General features: G+C 44.6%; 1 protein-coding gene and 1 long non-coding RNA gene across 7 annotated transcripts in view; both read left to right on the top strand.

The window, feature by feature from the left end:
- The window catches only part of TMEM132C (transmembrane protein 132C), a 403977-nt gene that overhangs the window by 139242 nt on the left and 240384 nt on the right, over window positions 1-24351 (top strand). The gene's annotated exons all lie outside the window — the stretch shown is intronic.
- Window positions 1607-4512, top strand: LOC146396529 (uncharacterized). The gene is made up of 2 exons (XR_014827215.1): window positions 1607-2075; window positions 2801-4512. It is a non-coding gene; the product is annotated as an uncharacterized LOC146396529 (long non-coding RNA).

Below are 24351 nucleotides of genomic sequence, written 5' to 3'. Positions count from 1 at the left end.
TGAAATCCTAGGACAGTTGCCATCATCTCCTTGGCAGATGGCTTTTCAGACAAGGTTATGATGCTTGCAGATAGCCCAAAACTTCTTGGGAATTTTTATAGGGCCAAGAGCATATATGGAAACTTAGCCTAAATCAACTATACTTTAATGAAGAAAACTAAAAAAAAACTACAGCAGAAATTGACACAACATTGTAAGTCAACTATAATTTAATAAAACAAATTTTAGAAAAGAAACCCAGCCTAAACTTTTACATTATTGTTTTCACAAATGATACTCTCTTCCACAGGCTTGAGCAAGCAGCCTGCATTTCCTTGCATGTAGCATATGCATTGAGTTCAGAGGTGACCCCTGCTTTATGATCAGATTAGTTCCTGGGACTCAAAAGTCAATGCGTGAGGTTGAATCTTTGTTTCCTGTGGATATCCCATTACTTGAGAAGCCTATTTTGGAAAATAAAATAAAATAATGATCAACCTAAAGGGAAAAAAAGCTATGTTTTACAAACCCTTGTGAGTAGGTCAGTTCCACGGGCACCAGCCCCTTGTCCACTGGCATATGGCTGAGCGTGTAGTAAAGGACCAGTAAACATTTATTGAATTAATGCAAAACCAAATACCTAATGTCAAATTTATACCAAGAACTTTCCTTTTCATTGTCATTTTCCTTTACAGCTTAATAACTGAAGCTTCTTAAAATAACATCAATCTTCCTTACAGCAGAGTTCCCACTGTGGCACTGTGGTTTAAGGATCTTACTGCAGGGGCTCAGGTTGCTGGGGATGCGCAGGTTGGATACCCAGCCCAGCTCCATGGGTTAAAGAATCCCGTGTTGCTGTGTGGGTCAAAGCTGTGGATCAGCTTCAATCCCTTGTCCAGAAATTTCCATATGCTGCTGGCACAGCCATTAAAAAAAAAAATTAAAATTAAAATTAAAAATAAGAGATTCTTTAGAGCAAGCATAATCATTATTCCCTGTTCTGAGGGTTTTCAAAATAATATTGACAGTGGCAGGGGTCATCGGTCCTGAAAATAAGATCTCCATGTGCCTGAAGACCCAGGATGCTGAGGCCGGCAGTTCTTCCTCAATGCCTGGTCTTAGTGAGTTTGCAGAATGGCTCCCTGTGTTGGACCCACATTGCACATTATCTCAAGTTGCAGATATCCAAGTAGATGGCTCTTGACCTTGTGGGTCCTTGAAGGAAAAGTTGGGGAGGCCAGAGAACCTCTGGTCTTAATCAGGAAGCAGCTAAAATCGATCCCCAAAGAAGCCAAGGCGGTGGCTCACTCGTCCCCTCCAATTTAAAACTAAGCTGGCTTAATTGAAATCCGTAATTCACCGAAAGGGAGGGGAAATGTTCTCCTCCAGGTGTAACTAATTTAGAACCCAGCCACTCAGTGATGGAATGAGGGATGGAAAAGACTCATAAAGAGTCTTTCCTCCCTCCCCGATTACGTTATGCTGCTGCCATGGATTTATCCCTGGCAAACCAGCCTATCTTGCGGCTCATAATGCAAGATGACACGCATACAGACCGGGTGCATGCACCCCAGGGTTTCCAAGCCTTGGCAAGGTGGGCATTTGGGGCCGGGTCCTTCTTTGCTCTGGGGCTGTCCTGTGCATGCAGGGATGTTCAGCCACACCCTGGCCTCCACACGCCAAACGTCACTGGATGCCCCTTCTCTCCAATTGTGACAACTAAATCATCTCCAGACATTGCCCACAAGGGACAGAATCACCCCAATTGACAACCACTGGTCTATATCTTTGATGTGCCATCTGGATAGTCTAGGTGGAGATTTGGTGGGAAATGAAAAAATGATCTGGCTCATTCCTAGGCGTTCCTTTGGTCAAAAACTACTGAATTGTCTCTCCTTGGTTTCGTTTCTGAGAGTACATTTTTTCATTCTGTCACTTCCCCACTAAGGGCTAAGTGTCCCTTCAATATAATCAGTTAAAAATTGAAGGATCGGAGTTCCTGTTGTGGCTCAGCAGGTTAAGAGCCTGACTAGTATCCATGAGGATGCAGGTTCTATCCCTGGCCTTGGCCAGTGGGTTAAGGATCCCACGTTGCTGTGGCTGTGGCATAGGCCGGCAGCTGCAGCTCCAATTCCACCCCTAGCCTGGGAGCTTCCATATGCTGTGGGTGCAGCCCTAACCACCCCACCCCAGAAAAAAATTGCAGGGTCCAGGAGTTTCCACTGTGGCACACTGAATGATTAAGGATCTGATTGCAGGGGTCACTGCAGATGTACGGGTTTGTTCCCCGATGCGGTGGGTTAAAGGATCTGGCATTGCCGAAGCTGTAGCACAGGTTGTAGCTGTGACATGGATTCATTCCCTGGCCCGAGAACTTCCACATAACTTGGGTATGGTCATAAAAAATATCAAAGGATCCAAAAAATTTCAGAGGTGATAGAGGAAGAGAGAAAACAAGACTCTTGGCATCACTCCCTTGGATTCCTGTGTCTCTGGCTTTCTGTCAACCCCAGGTAGTTACCCCACGTCCTGTCAGCTGACCCAACCTTCCCTCTAAGGTAGCTGTCTCTTCTGTCCAAGCCACCACCCCCAAAAGCAAAAATAAAAATCTCTCCATCTCCTGTTCTCAAGAATAACTGACCATAGAGCAGCCATGTGCATGGCTGCTTTGCCCTTTTCTGGATAAGGTTTTGTCCGTCAGGACTGATCATGGAAACTTCAGAGTATAAATCCTAAGAGATGATTTTTCCTTTTTCCTTTTCTTTTTCTGACCTCACCCACAGGATAGGGAAGTTCCCAGGCTAGGGGGATTGAATTGGAGCTGCAGCTGCTGGCCTACACCACAGTCACACAATTAGGGATCTGAGCTGCATCTGCCACCTACATTGCAGCTTGTGGCAATGCTGGATCCTTAACCCAGTGAGTGAAGCCAGGGATCAAACCCACATCTTCACGGAGGCACTGTCACATTCTTAACCCACTGAGCCACAATAGGAACTCCTAATTTTTCCTTTTTAAGTAAAAAATGGTGGAGTAAGGCAGTAGTCCTCCCAGAAGAATGAAAAAGGAGTAGGAGGGAGTTGAGGCTATGCCAGGTATCCAGCCTTTAGTAGCCCTGGCTTTGCAAAGGCAGGATCCCAAAATAAGGGAGCAGTGAGGGGCCCTCAGCTGGGGCACAGGGGTGGCATTCTGTTCTTTCCTGGCTGTTGGATATGGGACCTGCTGAGTCAGTTCTGTTTTGGTCTGACTGCTGGATATATGCACAGTCGTTATTGTTAATAATTTCCCCAATCAGATCATTGCAATGTCAAGTACACTTTTTAGCCGCTGTATGTTGCTAGCATCTTTCTGATAAATAAACAAAAGGGATGAAGGGTGGAGGAAGGAAAGAAGCTTTGAAGGAGAGGTGCTAAAGGAAGAAGCTTTTTCCAGGCAGGTGTGTTGAGAGAAGGATTATTTTTCCAAGCAGGATGAGATGTGTAGTGGGACTCGAAATCTAGACCCTCAGTGTCTGACCAGGGGATCCAGGTGGAGGTCAGAGCCTGGCTCTCACCAACTCCACAAAGATTTCGGGAGGTTCACCCTTTGGAGACACACCCTCTTCCTAGGCAGCCCAGGGCAGAGTGTGGGGGTCTCTGGAGACCACTGGTGGGTGGATGGTGGGATCCACTGGACCTCTCTTCCCTCATAGACTGAAACCAATTGTGAGGCTTCACGATGGAGCCGATTTATGCTTAATTGCACACAGAATGGACACAAATGTTGACAGCACCATTATTCATAATAGCCAAAACATAGAAACAACCCAAACGTCCATCAACAGATACACGAATAAGCAAACGGTGAGATATTCATACAGTAGAACAGTATGTAGCCATGAAGTATTGATACAGGCTACCACATGTCTGAACCTTCAAAACATGGTGCTGAGTGGAAGAAGCCAGGCACAAAAGACAATAATGGTGGACCAACCAATGTCTAGGAAATATCTGGGAAAGGAAATTCCATAGAGACATAGAATAGAGTAATGGTTGAAGGACCTAGTGAGACAGATGGGGAATGTTTGCTAACAGGTATGGGATTTCTTTTTGGAGGGGTGAAAACTTTCTGGAATTAGAGAGTGGTGAAGATCGTGCAATGCTGTGAATATAGTGAATGCCACTGAATTGTATACTTAAATATGTGAGTGTATACAAATACATGTGTTTGTATAGAGATATATGCATATATTCCCCACATACATGTGTATCTGTGTATGCGTATGTACATGTATGTGTGTACCTTTGTGCATATATGTATATGGGAAATATATGTATGTTTGCATAGAGATATATGCATATATTTCCCATATACATACACATATGTATGTGTGTACCTATGTGTATATATGTATGTGGAATATATATATATATATATATATATATATATATCCCAAGAGATGATGTGTAGCAAAGAAGATTGTTGCTACTGACTTTTCTTTATTGCCTCTAAATCAACCACACATTAAACATTGAACCAATAAATAAAAAAAAACCAACTGTAGTCCACTGAGGATTTTTCCATCAAGTGAGCAAATGTTCAGCTGCCTTTCTCACACTTAACAATATTCTTAGGATCTTGCCAAGTTGAATCGTTCCCACGGATCCTCCAAACGTTTGTTATCCTTTGTACCATGTCACGTTCCTGATGAGTGAAAATGGCCAAAGCGGGGACTAGCTGCCTTAAATCAGATGTCTGTACAGGCTAGCCGGGGGCTCTAGACACGTGAAGCCTGTGGAGAACACAGAACATGCTCAGAGGGCGCTTGAAAGGGTCTTAGCCCCACCCACCCACCCCATAATCTCATTTAACCAGCCCCCAACACTGGACCACATCAACATGTAACCTAATGAGAACAGTAAAAGATGTACACATAGTTCTCCGCCTCCACGCACAGTGCTTCACCTCCACGGGGTGGCCAGTCTGACACCACACCCTCCACTGTGTGACTGATGAGGCTGGTGGAGATGGCGGGGCCAGTGGGGCAGGGCCAGAATGAGGAGAGGGGGAGCTCATGTGCCCTTTCTAAAGGGACATGCCTCTCCTCAATGCTCAATAACTGTTGCCATGCTGGATGCCAAGACCCCTGCAACCTGGTTTATTGGTTTTGAAAAGAAACTGGAAATGGGGGCTTTACCTACAATCTTTCAAACAGCATCCCATGGCAGCCATCGCCGTGCTGGCCTGGGGACCCGACTTGTCTCTCGGCTGCCACACAGTATCTCCTGATCCATAAGTCAGGGCTCAAAGCAGAATGGATTGGTATCCTGGGGCTGCTGGAACAAATTGCGCCCGACTGGATGGCTTAACACAACAGACATTTTTTTTTTTTTTTTCCTCTCGCAGTCCTAAAAGCCAGAAGTCTGAATTCAAAGTGCTGGCAGGGCCATTTTTCCCCCCCCCCCGCCCCCCAAGGCTCTAGAGAAGAGCACTTTCTTACCTCTCGCAGCTGCTGTCAACCACTGGGGGGTCTTGGCTTGTGGCTGCGTTACTCAGTCTCTGCCCCTTTCTTCACATCCGCCTTTCTCTGCTGCTTCTCTGTGTCTGTGTCTCAAATCGCCCTCCTCTTTCTCTTAGAAAGAAACCTAGGAGTTCCTGTTAATGGCTTAGTGGGTTAAGAACCCATTGTCTCTGAGAGGATGCAGGTTCAATCCCTGGGCTCGCTCAGTGGGTTGAGGTTCTGGCTTTGCCGCAAACTTCAGCGTAGGTCGAGGATGCAGCTCAGATCAGGTGTTGCCCTGGCTGTGGCATAGGCTGGCAACTGCAGTTCTGATTTGACCCCTAGCCTGGAAACTTCCATACGACGCAAGAGCAGCTGTAAAAAAATAAAAGAAAATTTAAAGAAAGACAAAACAGAAACCAGGCATGGGACTTCAGACCCACCGCTACTCAGAATAATCTCATTTTGAGATCCGTAGCTGGTTACATCTGCAAAGACCCTATTTTACAAGTCAGGTCACATTCTGAGGTTCGGGAGGGATGAGAATTGGAAGAAGGGGCATTCTTCAGGGCTCTGCAGAGGAGTGAGACTCCTCGAGGTTTTTCAGAGCCTTCCACTGCTCTCCTTGGTGCCTCAGAATTGCTCGTGCCCCTCGCCAGCTCCAGTGGATGTTCCCTGCAGTGGAAAGGCAACATGATGAATAGGAATTTGTGCTTTTCCTCTAATTTCTGAGCACAGCCTGTGTGTGTGCTCTTATAATTTAATATTACAGTGTGTGTGTGTGTGTGTGTGTGTGTGTGTGTTTTCCTGACCCCTTTTATGTATGAGGACATGAAAAACCCTCAAAGGCAATTTCCAGTTACCCAGCTTGCCCTGGATAAGGCTCTTTATTTCCCTCTGAGGTTCAATCTGCAGGGTCAGGTGCAGCACCTGGACGGTCCTCAGACTCATCCTGAAGTGGTCAGGGCTTGGGGAGGAGGGGCTCAAAACAATGGCCTTGACTGCCCCCGTGGAGCCAATTCAGAAAATTCTGGAAATTCTTTTTCCCACCCTCTTGTCTAAAATGCATTTCTCCGTTGAATGTCTCCCAAGGAAAGGTTTGTTTTCATTTTCTCCAGCTTGTCATTTTAAATGTAGTCTTCTGGAACAGAGAAGAGGAACAATTTTCTTTCTGCTTGGGAAGAAGTGAAGAAATAATGTTTCCTGCCCCCTCCCCCGGGGAGGGGTGGCCACTCCCCAGCTCCTCGCTGCACATCTGGGTTGCCAGGCAGCCCCGCGTCGGTGTAGCATTTGCCAGCGATTTGACTGTTGTGGGAATCATTTAAACAAAATTGACTCCAGCTCTGTGAAGAAAGAAAAGAAGCAGAGTCCTCTTGACCAAGTCCTGCCTCTCCTTTTGGGTTCTTTCAGGCTTTTAAAAGTCATCTTAGTTTCCAAGTTCCCCTAGATCACAGCTTTGTCTGTTGCAAACGATTTAACACATGCATAAGTATGTGCCTTCACTTTCTTTCTGGATGTTTTTGGAGAAAAGAGCCAGCTAAGGGAGTGAGTAGTCCTTGCAGTAAGAGTGTGGAGAATTCTAGTGTTCTGGTGTACTGGGGTATTTTTTTGCTAGATAGGGATTTTCTTTCTTTTTTTTCGAGGCCCTCTTTGTATTTATTTAATTTTAATTTTAAATTAAATTAAAATTTTTAGTTGAAGTGTAGGTGACGTACAATGCTGTGTTAGTTTTAGGTGTACAGCATAGTGATTCAGTTATACATATAAACGTAGGTATATATGTACACAAGCATATATATATATACACACGTGTGTATATATATGCTTGTGTACATATATATACTGGAGTTTTTAAAAAAAATTTATTATAGTTGATTAACAATGTTATGTCAGTTTCTGCTATACAAAAACGTGACCCAGTTATACATATATATATATATACATTTTTTCTAATATTATTCTCTATCATGTTCTATCACAGGTGATTGGATATAGTTCCCTGGGCTGTACAGCAGGACCTCATAGCTTATCCATTCTAAATGTAATAGTTTGAATCCACTAGCCCCAAACTCCCTGTCCATCCCACTCCCTCCCTGTCCACCTTGGCAACCACGGGTTTGTTCTCCATGTCCATGAGCTTGTTTTTTTTCTGTAGATAGGTTCATTTGTGTCATATTTTAGATTCCACATATAAGTGATACCATATGGTATTTGTCTTTCTCTTTCTGACTTACTTCACTTAGCATGAGAACCTCTAGTTCCATCCACGTTGCTGCAAATGGCATTATTTTGTCCTTTTTAGGGCTGAGTAGTATTCCATTGTGTATGTATACCATGTCTTCTTAATCCATTCATCTGTCAATGGACATTGGGTTGTTCCCAGGTCTTGGCTTGTGAGTAGTGCTGCAGTGAACATAGGGGTACATGTATCTTTTTAAGTGAAAGTTTTTCTGGATAGATGCCCAGGAGAGGGACTGCCAGATAATATGATCATTCTATATTTAGTTTTCTGAGGTACCTCCTTACTGTTTTCCATAGTGGTTGTACCAATTTACATTTATACTAGAGTATTTTAGAGTGTTGATTTGCTTCTTTGGTGTTATGTCACCGCTCCAGGGTTCCTAAATATCAGAAACTTGCCCTATTTCTATCTTGCAACCCCCAAGCTCATAACTATTAGCTGAATTAAAATCTCGGAGAGGGGAAAAAAAAAAAAACTCTTCCTTGATTCAAAAGCCTTCTGAATGCATTCCTGTGGGTTTAAAACCTGTCTCAGAATCTTGTTGCTATTTCAGCCTCCACATTCCTAAGCTCCTATTGAAGTCAAATATATTTTCTTGTATTTATTAGTCCTTTGTGTGTTCTCCAGGGCCAGCTGGGCTCCCGGTTACTTTCAGAATTAGGATGCACTGTTTTATCGGGAAGGGAGGGGTCCTGGAAATTGGGACATCAAAAGAGACAGAAGGATGTGGTGTAGGAGGGGCTAGAAGGGAGGGGGAGAGGGGCTGTGGATCTCAGGACCAGTGACCGACCTTATCTCCAGTTAGACTCAAAGACCTCACTCCCCCCATGGCTGAGTCCCCTCTGCTCCCCCATCTCTTCTTTCCTCCAGGGTGGGTCCGTGTTCTCAAGGCCTGACCTTACTAGCTTAGTTTAACTTATATCAACTAGGACTTTCTTTCCCCACCATCTCACCTGGAGAGCATCCAGCTAGAACAACCAGCATCCCCAGACCTGGGTGGAGGCTGTTGCCCAGGTGGAACCACTTGTGAGGACCACACCTAGAAGAGCATGGAGACCACATCTTAGGTGTCCCTTACATGCCAGTGTCCATTGACATTTTGCAGTCACTCTGGACCTGCCTTCCCAAAGGAGTCTTCTTTCAAATTTTTCAGAGGCATCTTTAGAAAAAGGAAATTCTGTACGGTATATCCACTTTCTTGGGATAGAACATGATGGAAGACAGAATGAGAAGAAGAATGTAAATACAATGATTGGGTCACTATGCTATACAGCAGAAATTGACACAACACTGTAAATCAACTATGCTCTAATAAAAGTAAATTAAATTAAAGAAATTGCTGTGACAGAATAAGGAACGTATAGTCTTCCCGTCATCTCTCACCCAGGGTCACCTGTATGGGACAGGTGGCTCCTGAAGTCAGAATCCTGGCTGCTTCTGGGACTGCTGGTTGGATGGTCCTATTGGGCTTCTAGAAGATCCTATTTGCATAAGTGTTTGTCATGTTGTTCATTTGTAATGAGGCATACAGTCCTCTCAACAACCTGTTCTGGGATTCGATCGCTTTCACCTTGCCAGCCAAATCCCTTTCTCCCATGTTGTTATAATTCTCCTGCTGAGCCTCTATGTGGAGACTCCCCACCCCACCCCCTGCTGCCATGGGTTCCCAATTCCTACCATGCTTAGAGTTTAAAAGTGGACTTCTCCTGCAATAAAATAGCACCTCACACTCATTTGATAGTTTGGCTGCTATTAGATAAATAGAAATCAGCAAGCATTGATGAGGATGTGGAAAAACGGGAAACCTCGTGTCCCACTGATGGGAAAGGAAAATGGTACAGCTGCTGTGAAAACCAATATGGCGACTCGGCCAAAAACTAAAAATAGAAATATCATATGATCCATCAGTTCCTCTCCTGTCCATATGCCCCCCAAAACTGAAATCAGGATCTTGAAGAGAGCTTTCTATGATGTGCAGCATTACTCACAACAGCTAAGATGCGGGAGAAACCCAAATGTCCATCAGTGGATGACATTTGGGTACAACCCAAATGTACCTCGGGATGTTATTCCACCTTAAAAAGGAAGGAAGTTCTGACCCACGCTGCACCATGGACGGATCTTGAAGGCATTATGTCAAGTGAAATAAGCCAGTCGAGATGATAAGATGATAAATACTGTATGATTCCACTTACCTGAGGAACTTTGATGAGTCAAAATTATAGAGACTTAAAGTAGAATGTGGTTGTCAGGGGCTGTGGGATGAGAGGGGGATTCTTGTTTAATGGATGCAGAGTTTCACAAGGTGAAATAAATTATGGAGAGGGATGGTAGGGGTGATGGTTGCAAGTCATAAATGTATTCAATACCACTGAACTGTGCACATACACATATATACACACACACATATATACACATATATATAAAACTGTGTAAGTATATATATAACTGTACATTATATAACTGTACTCTTATATATGTGTGTCTGTATGTATATACGTGTATATATTTTATAGTTATATATGGAGGTATAAGCTCCAGGGATGGATGATTGAATTCAAATCCAGCACCCACGGTTTCCTAGCTATGCAACCAAGGCAGGTCCCTCAACCTCTCTGTGCCTCAATTTCTTTTTTTTCCTTTTTTGTTGCTTTTTAGGGCCGCACCCAAGGCATATGGAGGTTCCCAGGCTAGGGGTTGAATCAGAGGTATATACAGCCTCAGCCACACAGGATCTGAGCCTCATCTGTGAGCTACACCACAGCTCTCAGCATCGCCAGATCCTTAACCCACTGAGTGAGGCCAAGGATCAAACCCACAACCTCATGGTTCCTAGTCGGATTCATTTCCACTGCGCCACAACAGGAACTCCTCAATTTCTGTATGAGGGTAACAATAATAGCTCATTAGCGTTATCGTGAGGCTTCACTGACATAGAAATATAACAATACCTGATGCATATTAAGCACTTAACACATACTGCTTTGTTATTATTATTATTGCATTAATGTTTTTATTATTGCTTGTGTGTTTCCTTAAGCGCCATAGTCATCATAGGTCCTTTTGGTTGAGAGCTAATTGCAGGTGAAATAGTCTAACTGATGCACTCCTTCTCTAGTGTAGCTTCTACATCCTGTAGGAGGAAGGATGCCCCTGTGTTCCCTTAGGTGAACTAGAGATTGGGTTTACCCCCCTCCCAGGGCCTATTTGGAAATTATCTGGAGGCATTTTTGGTTGTCAAAACTGGGGAGGCATGGAGTTCCTGTTGTGGCTCAGCGGGTTAAGAACCTGACATAGTGTCCATGAGGATGTGGGTTTGATTCCTGGCCTTGCTCAGTGGGTTAAGCATCCAGCATTGCCACAAGCTGTGGTGTAGGTCACAGATGTAGTTCGGATCCAGTGTTGCTGTGGCCGTGGTGTAGGCTGGCAGCTGCAGCTCCGATTCAACCCCGTAGCCTGGAACTTCCATATGTGCAGTGGATAAAGGAAAAAAAAAACACCCGGGGTGGGGGTTTCTACCAGTGTCTCATGGGTAAAGACCAGGAATGGTGCTACGTATCTTAACAACGCACAGGACACCCTCGCTGCCTTTGGCAAAGACTCCTCCAGCTCGAAATTCCCATCAGTAACGCAGAGGCTTGAAATACCCTAAGAAAAACAAATGGTTAATCAAAGTGGGCATCACTACAGCTGTGGGTTTTAACCAATCATCTCTCAGGCTTCAGAGCCAGCCGTGGTTCTCAGTGAGTCAGGAACGTTCCCATGACCCTGTGTGGGCAGCCATCTGTCAGTAACATCATGGCCTCTCCTGGCAACACAGGGACCTCGGGTTCTTTGACACCTTCCTCCCAGATGTTGGCAGCAGATAAGGTGGTAAGAAGCCAAGGAAATCAAGGCCAATTTCCATGTTTACCAAAGAGCAAGGATCGAATCTAGTTTGCCTGTACTTTATGATAAGTATATCTTAATATCCCTCCTTTAAAAAAAACAAGGAAGCAACAGCAAGAAAGGGGCTGTGGTAACATCAGAGCGGTTCTGTTCTGAGACGAGGCCCATCGCCTTGACATCACACTGGCAGAGAGAGTCTCCCAGTTCAGTTACCATTCATTTCATTAGCTGTTCATGAACACTTCCCAGAACCGGCTGCTTGGGCACGGGTCTGGATCTCAATTTTGATAGATCGGTGTCAGCATGTCTCCGACAGAAGAGCTAAAGATTGAGTCCAGCTGACAGACCCAATTATACCCTCCTGCAATGCACAGGAGAGGGCGGAGAATGGAACACAGCAGCGGCATGAGCATGGGCCGAGGGAAAGGCACAGTCTCCAGGGAGCAGAGCTGTGGGCTGCAGTGTGGGGAGCAGCTTGGCCTCCTCGGTAACTACTTGCGCTATAGAATCTCTAAGATGTTCAACAGACTCTCCTCCTGTTCCTAGTCAACCTACTGTGGGTATTTAACCGTCCCTCAGCCCACCTTCTGCTGGGGGACAATATTTTGATATTATAAGTGAGATTTCATCCCCTTGCGCCCATGCTTCTTATTACATTCTTTTTTTTTTTTTTTTTTTTTTTTTGGTCTTTTTGCTATTTCTTTGGGCCGCTCCCGCGGCATATGGAGGTTCCCAGGCTAGGGGTCGAATCGGAGCTGCAGCCACCGGCCTATGCCATAGCCACAGCAACGTGGGATCCGAGCTGCGTCTGCGACCTACACCACAGCTCATGGCAACGCCGGATCGTTAACCCACTGAGCAAGGGCAGGGACCGAACCCACAACCTCATGGTTCCTAGTCGGATTCGTTAACCACTGCGCCACGACGGGAACTCCTACATTCTTTTTTTTTTAAAGTTTTTTTATTGGAATAGAATTGACTTACAACATTGGTTTAGTTTCAGGTGCACAGCAAAGTGATTCAGAGATACATATACACATATCCATTCCTTTCAGATTCTTTTCCCATATAGGTCTCTATAGACTATTAAGTAGATCTCCCTGTGCTGTACAAGAGGGCCTTGTTACTTACCTCTTTTATGTACAGTAGTGTGTATATGTCAATCCCAATGTCTTAATCCCTCCCTGCCTCTTACATTCTTCAGCCATGGTTCCTCCCCAGCTTCAAGCCACAAAGAGAACTTGTTATACCAACTTCCCTAAGGATTGAGCTATAATAGCACACATAGAAAAGAAAAGAAGGAGGAGTTCCCATTGTGGCTCAGTGGGTTAAGAATCTGACTAGTATCCATGAGGAATGCGGATTTGATCCCTGCCCTTGATCAGTGGGTTAAGAAAGGATCCAGTGTTGTCACAAGCTGTGGTGTAGGTCGAAGATGCATCTTGGATCCCACATTGCTATGGCTGTGGCATAAGCCTGCAACTACAGCTCCAATTTGACCCCTAGCCTGGGAACTTACACATGCTGCAAGTGCAGTACTAAAAAAAAGAAAAAGAAAAAAAAAAAGAAAGAGAATAAAGGAAAAGAATGAAACCCTTAATTTTGAATTGGACAAAAAAGTTGGAAGACTCTTATCAGGTGTGTTCTTAGTCCAAAACATGAAAGGTTTTCTAAGCTGAGGGTAAAGCAAGCAAGCACACACACACACACAAAAAAAGCAACAGTGGAAATTAGGAGGAGTTAAGTGTCGGTGGGACTCTGAAAGGATCTTGAGCTTTGAGTGGTGCATCTGAGAAGTTGGGGAAACCAGAAGCAGTGGCCATCTCTTCTCTCCTTCCAGATAAAACACTTACAAGCAAGATCTCCGGATTCTCTTGTGCCCAGCATGATAGGAAAGAGCAGCGGGAGGAAAATGGTGTGAGTTGTCTGGGCAGAAAAAGTCTTCGCCTGGTGCACCTTCCCTATTTTCTGAGCAGCCATGGAAGGAACTAAAGGCATGCTGGGTTTGTTGTCAGAAGAAACAAGGCGCATATGTAGACTGCCTGTGAAGTAGCCCTTTTGATTAGAAAATAATCCTTTGACACGTATGTGCCTGGGTAACCACACAGACAGTTTGCTGGCGCTAGGGTGTCCTGAGGCCAAAGGACCGGATGCCCCCCACTCACCCTCTACTGCCGCCCACCCCCCCACAAAGAATGGAGGTGTTCCTCAGGGATGGGAGGCCATCAGCTAGAATGCTTCAGTTGCAGGGAACAGCACTCAAACAAGAGTGGTTCAGGAGTTCCTGTCGTGGCTCAGTGGTTAAAGAATCTGACTAGGAACCATGAGGTTGCAGGTTTGATCCCTTGCCCCACTCAGTGGGCTAAGGATCCGGTGTTGCTGTGAGCTGTGGTGTAGGTTGCAGACATGGCTCGGATCCAGCGTTGCTGTGGCCGTCGGCCACAACTGTGATTAGACCCCTTGCCTGGGAACCTCCATATGCTTCGGGTGTGGCCCTGGAAAAGACAAAAAGACAGAAACAAACAAACAAAACCTCTCCAGGTGGAGTTCCTGTTGTAGCTCAGCAGGTTAAGAACCCAACTAATATCCATGAGGATGCAGGTTCAATCCCTGGCCTCAATCAGTGGGTTAAGGATCTGGCGTTGCTGCAAGTTGCAGCGTAGGTCACAGATGCAGCTCGGATCTGGTGTTGCTGTGGCCGTGGTGTAGGCCTGCAGCTGCAGCTCCGATCATACCCCTAGCCTGGGAACTTCCATATGCCACAGGTGCAGCCCTAAACAAAACAAAACAAAAAAATCTATCCTGGTGATGCTGATGAACAGTCAAGATTGAGACCCTCAGGCACAGGCGAACCCGTCTCTCCAGCCTCTTTTTTAGCCCCATTTCCCACGCTTGCTGCAGTAAAGTCTTGCTACCGTCTTCTTATTGCAACGTCAAAACTCCTTCTCCCCGCTGGGCCTTTCCACCTGATGCTCTCAATCCCTTCAGTGTTCTTTCTTCTGCCTTCACGGACTTTTCCTTCTTATTACCCAGGACTTGGCTTATGTTGGTTCTCCAGATAGGAGCTTATTCTCCTTCAAGTTCCCTGAAACATTCTTCTCTTTAAATTTTATTTTATTTTTATTAAAGTATAGTTGATTTACAGCATTGTGTCAATTTCTGCTGTACAGCATAGCGACCCAGGCATACATATTTTTGCAGTCTTTTTCCATACTATCTTCCATCATGTTCTACCCCAAGAGATGGATGTAGTTCCCTGTGTTATGCAGTAGGACACTCATTGCTTATCCGTTCTTAATGTAATCATTTGCATTTGCTAACACCAAATTCCCACCCCCACCCCAAGTCTGCTCTCTATGTCACTGAGTCTGTTTCTGTTTTGTAGAGTTCGTCTGTGCCCTATTTTATGTTCCACACATAAGTGGTATCATATGGTATTTGTCTTTCTTTTTCTGACTTGCTTCACTTAGTATGAGAATCTCTAGTTGTATCCATGTTGCTGCAAATGGCATTAGTTTGTTGTTTTTTATGGTTGAGTCGTAGTCTATTGAATATTATGTGCCTGTAACATTCTGTTCTTACCACTCTTTTGTCATTTATCATCTGGGTACTACCCTGTCTGCATTTGCATACAGGAAAATACCTGTGCAACTTTCCTAGCCGCATCTGCACCATCATCTTCCCCACAGCATCTCAAAGTGCTGCTTTTCAGGTGGAAGGTCCAAGACACAATTAATGAAGATACTGGTGGGCAACCAGGGTCTGGGTCCAAGGTGACCTTGTGACTGCCGGGGAAGCTTTCGCAGTTTTATAAAGATGGCCTTGGTGTTTGCGGACAAGGAAGGGAGCAGGCTGGTGATAAATTAAGTGAATTTTCAGATTCTCTCATCATTGGACTGTTTAAGACAGTCCTAGTTGCTCAAGAAGGGATCTGAGAGTCGGAAACAGCACATAATCTTAGATTCTGCCTTTCAAGTCAGGCCACATTCAGGCAACTGATTCTTCTAGGAAGAAGTAATCTCAACCCTTCTTTGACAGAAGATAGTGGCAATAAATAACTTTCCTGTTTGTCCAGAGTAAAGTATATGGTCCCCCTTTTTGGCACAGACAACATTTGATTAGATTTCTCTTATTCACCCTCCCTGCCCCCCACCACCCTTCACTACACTTGAAAAGCAGTTCCTGCAATTAACCCTGTGAGGAAAGACCATTAAGAAGTGGTTTTAAGTCAAGACACAAAGAATTCATTAAGAAATTATATTTTTCAATCTGATAGAGATGGGAGAGAGTAAAAAAGAAGACTTTTAAACATGACCCAGAGTCATAAAGTTCATTATATCCAGCTCCCCCACCTCCCTTGAGGTTAATTGAAGCCACTGAGAGCATTTACCCAGAAAAGAATGGAAAGTTACCCATATCTGGAACAGCCGCATACAAAATTCAGAAATTCAGGCACCTGGCATGGCTGCTTATCCTTAATTCTTGAACTGTCTCCAAAAAATGCAGGCGGCAGGACTGTTGCTATGGACATTGCTGCCTCTTTCTTCCTCCGCCCTCCGCCTCCCCCACCCCCTCCCCGCATAAGAAAAGTTAAAGAAAATGTTACCTAAAAAATACCTACAACTTTTTTTCTCTGCCTCTAGACCAAGATCCTTTGGGCTGGCTAATTGAAACAGTTCAAGGGTGAGCACATTCGAACCGAACCGAACAAAAAGAAATAGATTCAGGCAGGGTGGTGAGGTGCAATTTACAAGATTCATGTGGCCCCTCTCCCCCTCCCCGTTCTTCTCCTAAAGTTGTGTCCTCTTAGCTCCTGTGGTTCTTTTCTGCCCCTTCATGAGGCATCAGGCAGAGCTGGTCCCTTGGTGATGTGACAGCGATAGTTGATTTACCACGTTAGATTTTGGTCCCAACGCGCTCTGAATCCAGAGCCGGCCGGGGAGCTGCGTGGACCTGGCGTCCTCCAGGAACGCCAGCTTGTCTTCTCTGGACCTTGGGTCTGTCCCTGTTCTAACTGGAGAGCATCCTTCTGTGGCCTTTGAGTAAGCCCTCCTGTGCTGGCGTAGTAAGGACGCCCCCTGAGTGCCTGGCTGTCAGGAAGTCTCCTGGGAGCGTGTCCCTCTCAGGGTTCCGGCGCTCATTGCAGAGTCTGCGCAGAATAAGAATGAATGGCCTGCAATGGAGTGGAGTAAGTGAGGATTCAAGAACCCCCACTCCCCAACCTGGGGATGTTACCCTGGCTTTTAGGAGGCTCTGTCCTCAAACCAGCCCAGCCCTGGTTTGGAGGACACGAACGCAGAGACCACAGAACAGTAAAGAACCAACCTGGTGAAGTCATCATGAGAGTGTGATGATTCATCTTTCATCTGCGAAGCCCTGACAGCTTTCCACTGCTGCCGTTTCCTGTATGTCCCTCTTTCTCCCCTGATGCTGTGAAAAGGGAAAAAGCAAAGGAAGCCTGCAAGGAAAGGTTGATGGAGATGATTCCATATGTCGCTTGGTCAAAACTGATTTGGGAGTTCCCCTTGTGGCTCAGCACTAAGGAACCTCACTAGTGTCCATGAGGATGCAGGTTTGATCCCTCACCTCTCTCAGTGGGTTGAGGATCCAGCATTGCTGTGAGCTTTGGCATGGGTCACACACTCAGCTCAGGTCCCACATTGCTGTGGCTGTGGTGTAGGCTGGCGGCTATAGCTCTGATTCACCCTCTAATCTGGGAACTTCCATATGCCATAGGTATGGCCCTAAAAAGACAAGAAAAAAAAAAGTGATTTGGCCTCTCCAGTGGGTTAGGGTAACTCTTCTTTCCACAGGTTGAATGTGGGGCTCTGCCCCTCAGCCGGGGGAAAGTGTCACTAAATTTAGAGCATCAAACTCACAGGGTAGTGGCATGTGAAATAGAATCTTCCCCAGTCCTTCTGTTTGCTGAGCTTAAGTCTCAGAACTATGATGCTGTAGATCCTGGGCCATCAGGGATGCAGGCAGACTTGCCATTGTTTGCGGTGAGCAAGCAGCAGACACACCCTGGGTCTCCACTGGGGTGTCAGACAATAGCAAGAGCTCAGCATCCTTCCTTCAGTATGAAAAATCTATCCCTGACCCTAGGGAATGCATGTTTAGAGAGATTCCAAACTTCCCAGATCCCAAGACTCCCATTCTTCCCTTTCCCTAGCGACATCTACGTTTCTCCATCGCATTCGTTTCATCAGCTGTTTGTCTAATGTCTGTTGCCCGGAACTAGTTGTCACTGGGAAAGAAAACAGCACTGACCTGCCCATGAAGTGAGGCCAGCTCTGTAGATGTCCAAAGTCCCAGGCTGCCCTGGGCCCCCAGTGGCTTCTCAGTCCCGCCGTTATATTAGGTCTGGTGCCTGTGCTTCCGAGGGGCTGGGGTCACTCGGACACTCCCAGCCGCCATCAGTTAAAATGTAATGTCATAAGAAATAAGAGGGAGCTCCCGTTGTGGCTCAGCGGGTTAAGAACCCAATATACTGTCCACAAGGATGCGAGGTGGATCCCTGGCCTTGCTTTGTGGGTTAAGGATCATTGTCACAAGCTGCTGCATAGGTCACAGTTGCAGCTCAGATCTGGTGTTGCCATGGCTGTGGTATAGGCCGGCAGCTTGCAGCTCCGATTTGACCCCTAGCCTGGGAACTTCCATATGCCACAGGTGCAGCCATAAAAAAAAAAAAAAAAGAATGTCACAGGAAATAGCCTTTTGAAATTAAAAGACCTGAGAATACCTTCGTGTTTGTCTCTGGGAACTAATGACACTCCCGTTTTCTAACAAATGGTTCCCTAGCTACAAGTCTAAATGAAGGTAGAGCACAGAAGTCCAAGGTCTAAGAGAACATATGGCTTTTTCCACCTTCAGTTCCTTAAAGTGGCTCTCATACCAAGACTGTGTGCAATGGATAAGAGAGAATTCCCTCAAAGGAAGCCGGTGCCATTAGGAAGGAAAAGCAAATGTTCTAAAAGAAGGAACTACAGGAGTTCCCTGGTGGCCTAGCAGTTAAGGATCCAGCGTTGGCACTGCTGTGGCTCTGGTTACTCTTGTGTCATGGGTTTGATCCCTGGCCCTGGAACTTCTGCATGCTGTGGGGCGGGGGGGGGGCTACATTTGATGCCTGGATTAGTATATAAGGGATATATGCAGAGGTTTGCTGATGTATGTTTAATAACCAGCTCTCCCGGAAGGAGGAAAGAGAAACTCTTCTTTGTCATGTTGGCCTGCTTCTCTGGTATAAATACTCCCTCCATTCATGTTACTACGCAGCTCAAAAATTCCTAAAAATTTAATATGTGGACCTCATGAACCAGGATGTGCCACCTTCAGCACACTTCTGAATGCATGTCATTATTTCAACTGCTTTTTAAAACACATACTAAGATAATTTCTTTTCTGTTTTGTTTGTTTGTTTTCTTTTTAGGGCTGCAGGAGCAGCATGTGGAAGTTCCTGGGCTAGGAGTGGAATCGGAGCTGTAGCTGCCGGCCTACCCTGCAGCCACAGCAATGCAGGATTTGAGGTGTATCTGCAACCTACACCACAGCTCAAGCAATGCTGGATCCTTAATCCACTGAGCGAGGCCAGGGATCAAACCCACGTCCTCATGGATACTAGTCAGGTTCGTTACTGCTGAGCCGCAACGGGAACTCCCGAGACCTCACCTCTTAATGAGAGAATTTTACAGTCATGTTACAAAAAGAATTCGTCAATGGGGAAGGAAAGAATTACAACCATCTTCACAATCTATCACAAAGGATAACCTGAACGTGAACTTGTATTCTTCCTTTATTAACCAGTTCATAAAAACGCAACTTAGTACCTGGCTTAAGGTCTGGTGGCTAGAAGAAGTGTTTTCTTGGGCCAACATAGTATTTTTAAGAAATTTTATATAAGAATCTGGTTTTAGGTTTTCTTTTAAAATTTAGAAGATTTGATTGAGCCCATTTTTCAGCCTCACTAGTTTGGAGGGCTGCTTTTGTTTTCACCCCATCACAGACCCACCCTCCTCAATTGTTGCAATTACTTTCCTGACCCCTGGAGGCATGTTCATTTACAATCCCTGCTTTATCGTTTCTGTAGCTGTGTAGGCTTCTGTCTTCGGCTTCATCAAATTAATTGTGTTAACCTACTCCACTGCCAGAGACAAACAGACCAGAGAGCGTCTTATTAGTCTGTGTTTTGAGTCTGTTTCCAGTTTATTAAGATGACTTCTCTCTTTGGACCGAAGCCAAGATGAAACCACATTCTTATTTGATGTTATCACGATTGCATTATGGAGGAAGTAATAATAGTTTTCCAATATGTAATGTGTGAAGACACAGTCTTATCAGGGCTTGGCTATGTGTGTGTTACTGTGTACCCATCAGAGTACAAGGTAATGATACTGTCCATAATCCCGATATCTCAGAAATAGCCGTGACTTTATGACAGGTGTCTTCTTAGCTATGTGGTGCGTGACGTTGAATCAGGCTGCCACTTCCAGGTGAAGTGACTGGAAGGTTCCACATGGAAATGCTGTATTTGACCCACGGAAGCAGAAATGAGGCAACTTCCTGGAAAACAGATTCAAATTTAGTACTTAGGAGGTTCCAGCATCTTCCAGGGAAACATCCACAAGCCTGTGAAGATTTGGGGATCCCAGTCTGCCTCTAGAGGGATGTGGGTCCTGCGTGGCACAAGCAGATGATTAATAAAAGTAACTTCAGGGGTAGAGGGAACGGTCTGTGCTTTCTGCAGTAGAACTTGGTGTGAGGATGAAGACGGTCTGTTCAGTGTGTGCTATATTGTACAGCAGCCTCTTGGCTGCAGGTTATTGAGGCCTTGAAAGGTGGCTGGTGACAAGACATGGAAACAACCCAAATGTCCATTGACAAAGGAATGGATTCAGAAGATGTGGTACACATTCATAGTGGAATATTACTCAGCCATAAAAAAGAATGCAGTAATGCCATTGGCAGCAACATGGATGCACCTAGAGAGTCTCATACTAAGTGAAGTAAGTCAGAAAGAGAAAGACAATACCGTATGATATCACTTATACGTGGAATCTAAAATATGGCACAAATGAACTTATCTGCAAAACAGAAACAGACTCACACACATCGAGAGCAGACTTGTGGTTGCCAAGGGGGCGGAGGAGGATGGACTAGAGTTTGGGGTTAGGAGATGCAAACTATTACATTTAGAATGGATAAGCAATGAGGTCCTGCTATATAGCACAGGACCCAGTCCTGCTGTATACCCAGTCTCTTGGGGTAGACCATGATGGGAAAGTATATTTTAAAAAAATATGTGTGTATATATGTGTATGTGTCTGTGTGTGTGTATATATGTGTAAAACTGGGTCACTTTGCTGTATAGCAGAAATTGACACCACACTGTAAATCAACTGTACCTTAATAAAAAATAAATAAAATTTCTAGTTGTTATTGAGAAAAAAATGCAGCTCATGACATGGTGACACTAAATTTTGGGTTGTATTGTATTTCAGTCATTTTAGGTTAAACAGACACATGCGGCTAGTGGCTGCCATACTGAATGAAACAGAAAACTCAGGAGAAGCCTGATCTTCAACTCTGACTTTGGGCGTTCCACCGTCTAGACTAAATAATAGCGTGAACCCCACTTTTATAGTTGGAATCCCAGCAAGGTTGAAGCTTTGAGATCAAGCTGTTATTCACTGTCTACCCTTCAGCCCCTCAGCACATAAGCTCAGCTATCAGTGACTGTCTCATGAAGATTAAAGGCCAGTAAAATGCCCAGCAACTTTTCCCAAAAGTCTGGTGAGCCTGCCACTGGCAATATTCCAAATTTTAGTTACTTCCTGTGCACACTTTTTTTATTTTACTAATTAGGATTTGTTTTAATATGTGTAAGGAGAGGAGACTTAGCTGATTAAACTCTTGATGCTAAAGATAAGAACTGAGGAGTTCCCTGGCAGCTCAGTGGGTTAAGGACCTGGCATTGTCACTGCTGTGGTGCGGGTTCCATCCCTGGCCCTGGAACTTCTGCATGCTCAAAAAAAAAAAAAAGATAACAGTTGAAAAAAATCAGTTGGATTGCATTCATTTACAGCAAAATATTCCATAAACAATGAGATAGTTTGTCCTTAGACATGACACACATTTGCAAAGTCAGTAAAGAAAGAAGTGAAATTTTAAAAATGCTGATGTAGATTCTGGCAGTTTTTGGTGCTCTGATTATTGTAAGTTTCTTTTTTTCTTTTTCTTTTCTTTTTCTTTTTTTTTTTAACAGATGCACATGTCTTAAAACATAAAATCTTGTCCTTCAAACCTTTGTGCAGCTGAGTGAACTACTTTTTATGTTTTCTTGTTTCATTTGGCTTCTCTTGTTTTTATTTGGAAGTAAGCCGAAAGCATGAATATTCATGATGCTGTTAAACAAGATTTTTATTGAAAACAAAAATGGATCCGAAGTTTTTCATTTGTGCCTCTCCCGTCAGAGAGTGAAAGCCCCATTGAAAAATCAGTATCAGAGATTTTGGTTATTTGTCTTTTGCTAAGAATGTAGCTTTTTGGCTACTGAGGTGTTAATCCCGTTCTGGAGAAAAAAAATTTAAGTATTGTGTTTATATATTTCTACTTTCTCTCCTTGAGCGTCAGAGGAAGAAAAGATTACATGATTAATGAAAATGGGAGAAATGTTTATTTTCTGGGTGTCCTATGTAGGAGAATAAAAGACATAGGTACCCAAAAGCTCAAAAGATGCCTTTGAATTCTCCCAGGCGCCTTTCTGATTCCTAGAAAATTGATCCTCTTCATCCTTTTTAATTTGTGTGTGTCTCCACCCACTACTCTCGGCAGGAAAGAAGGCTGCATATTTCGCGAGGTTGATTAATCAACGCATTATTCTTTCTCGCTCTTTCCAGCCGTTCAGGGCTAGCCATTTTTCATCAGACCTATTGTTACTTGGCAGAAAATAAATACACCATCAAAAATGTATTGCGATGCTGACTAAAATATGAAGAGGAGTGAACATTTTACTTTGGGTTTGTGCAAACAATATGGATTTATGGAAAAAGAAATTCCCAGGAGAGTCTTTAGACTCAAACAAGTTTATTCTTGATTGGTGGGGTGAGTGAGAGACGTTGAGCCATAAATCATTAATTTATTCATTGATTCCTTGAGTTAATAAATATTTATCAGGCACCTACTAAGTGCAATCCCTACATACTAAGCAGAACAGTCCAAAAAGGGTTGTGACAGAGCTGACTTTTGTGGGTTGGCAGGCAATAAGCAGACAATAAAAGAGAGTAACTTAGGAGTTTGTGTTGTGGCTCAGTGGTAACGAACCTGACTCATGTCCATAAGGATGCAGGTTCGATCCCTGGCCTTGGTCAGTGGGTTAAGGATCCGGCGTTGCCGTGAGCTGTGGTGTAGGTTGCAGATGCAGCTCAAATCTGGTGTTGCTGTGGCTGTGGTATAGGCCAGCGGCTATAGCTCCAATTCAACACCTAGCCTGGGAACCTCCGTATGCCAAGGGTGCGGCCCTAAAAAGACCAAAAAAAAAAAAAAAAAAATTAAATATGCTTTAACAAGGTTTATATCCTGAAATGATTTGAAAAAAAAAAGAGGAGTTCCCGCCGTGGCGCAGTGGTTAACGAATCCGACTAGGAACCATGAGGTTGCAGGTTCGGTCCCTGCCCTTGCTCAGTGGGTTAACAATCCGGCGTTGCCTTGAGCTGTAGTGTAGGTTGCAGATGCGGCTCGGATCCCACGTTGCTGTGGCTCTGGTGTAGGCCGGTGGCTACAGCTCTGATTGGACCCCTAGCCTGGGAACCTCCATATGCCGAGGGAGCGGCCCAAGAAATAGCAACAACAACAACAAAAAGACAAAAAAAAAAAAAAAAAAGAAAAAGAAAAAGAAAAAGAAAAAAGAGAGAAGACCGAAAAACAGAAGAACAAGCAATTTTCCCAAACGCGCTTAAGGCAAAGTTCTGGAGTGTGGTTTGTGCATGGCTGGCAGTCGAGGGGTTATTATCTTTAAATGGTGATAATTACATATTTAGTGTTAGGGTGACCTTCCATTTTTATCAAGAGATGGAAGTTCTCCATTCATACTAGTCATTTAAAGTTTCATTCTTTAGTACATTTATAAGTCAAAAAGGCAAATGGTGGTAAAGAAAAATATTAAGTAAATTATAGAAGGTTTCATAGGTGGATATGAGAGCTTTTGTATGAGGAAGATGCACAGGGCTGGCTGAGTGCATGTAATCTGTGCCTTCTGTCCCAAAACAAAACAAAGCAAAAACAATAAAACAAAAACTGAAGAAAGAGGAATTCCCATTGTGGCTCAGGCATAGTGTCCATAAGGATGCGGGGTTTAATCCCTGGCCTCAATTGATGAGTTAAGCATGTGGTGTTGCTGCAAGCTGTGGCCGAGGTTGAGGATGCAGCTCTGATCCAGCATTGCCATGGCTGTGGCTGTGACACAGGCCTCAGCTGCTGCTCTTCTTTGACCCTTAGCCTGGGGGTTTCCATATGCAGCAAGTGAGGCCGTAAAAATAAAATAAAATAAAAAATTGAAGAAAGAAATATGAGACAATCCTGTTGATTCATTGGTCATTGCAACGTGACCCAGAGTCCAGGGAGTTCCCTGGTGGCTCGGCAGGTTAAGGCTCCAGCATTGTTGTTGCTGTGGCTCCCATTGCCTCTGTGGCTCCCATTGCCACTCTGGCACGGATTCAATCCCTGGCCGGAGAACTTACATCTGCCACGGCATGGCCGAAAAAAGTCC

This window comes from Sus scrofa, chromosome 14, assembly GCF_054392235.1.
Source record: "Sus scrofa isolate SSC_HxYL_T2T_F1_AM1 chromosome 14, Sscrofa_HxYL_maternal_Yorkshire_Landrace_v2.0, whole genome shotgun sequence".
NCBI classification, from domain to species: Eukaryota; Metazoa; Chordata; class Mammalia; order Artiodactyla; family Suidae; genus Sus; species Sus scrofa.
This window is presented reverse-complemented; position numbering and strand designations above follow the sequence as displayed.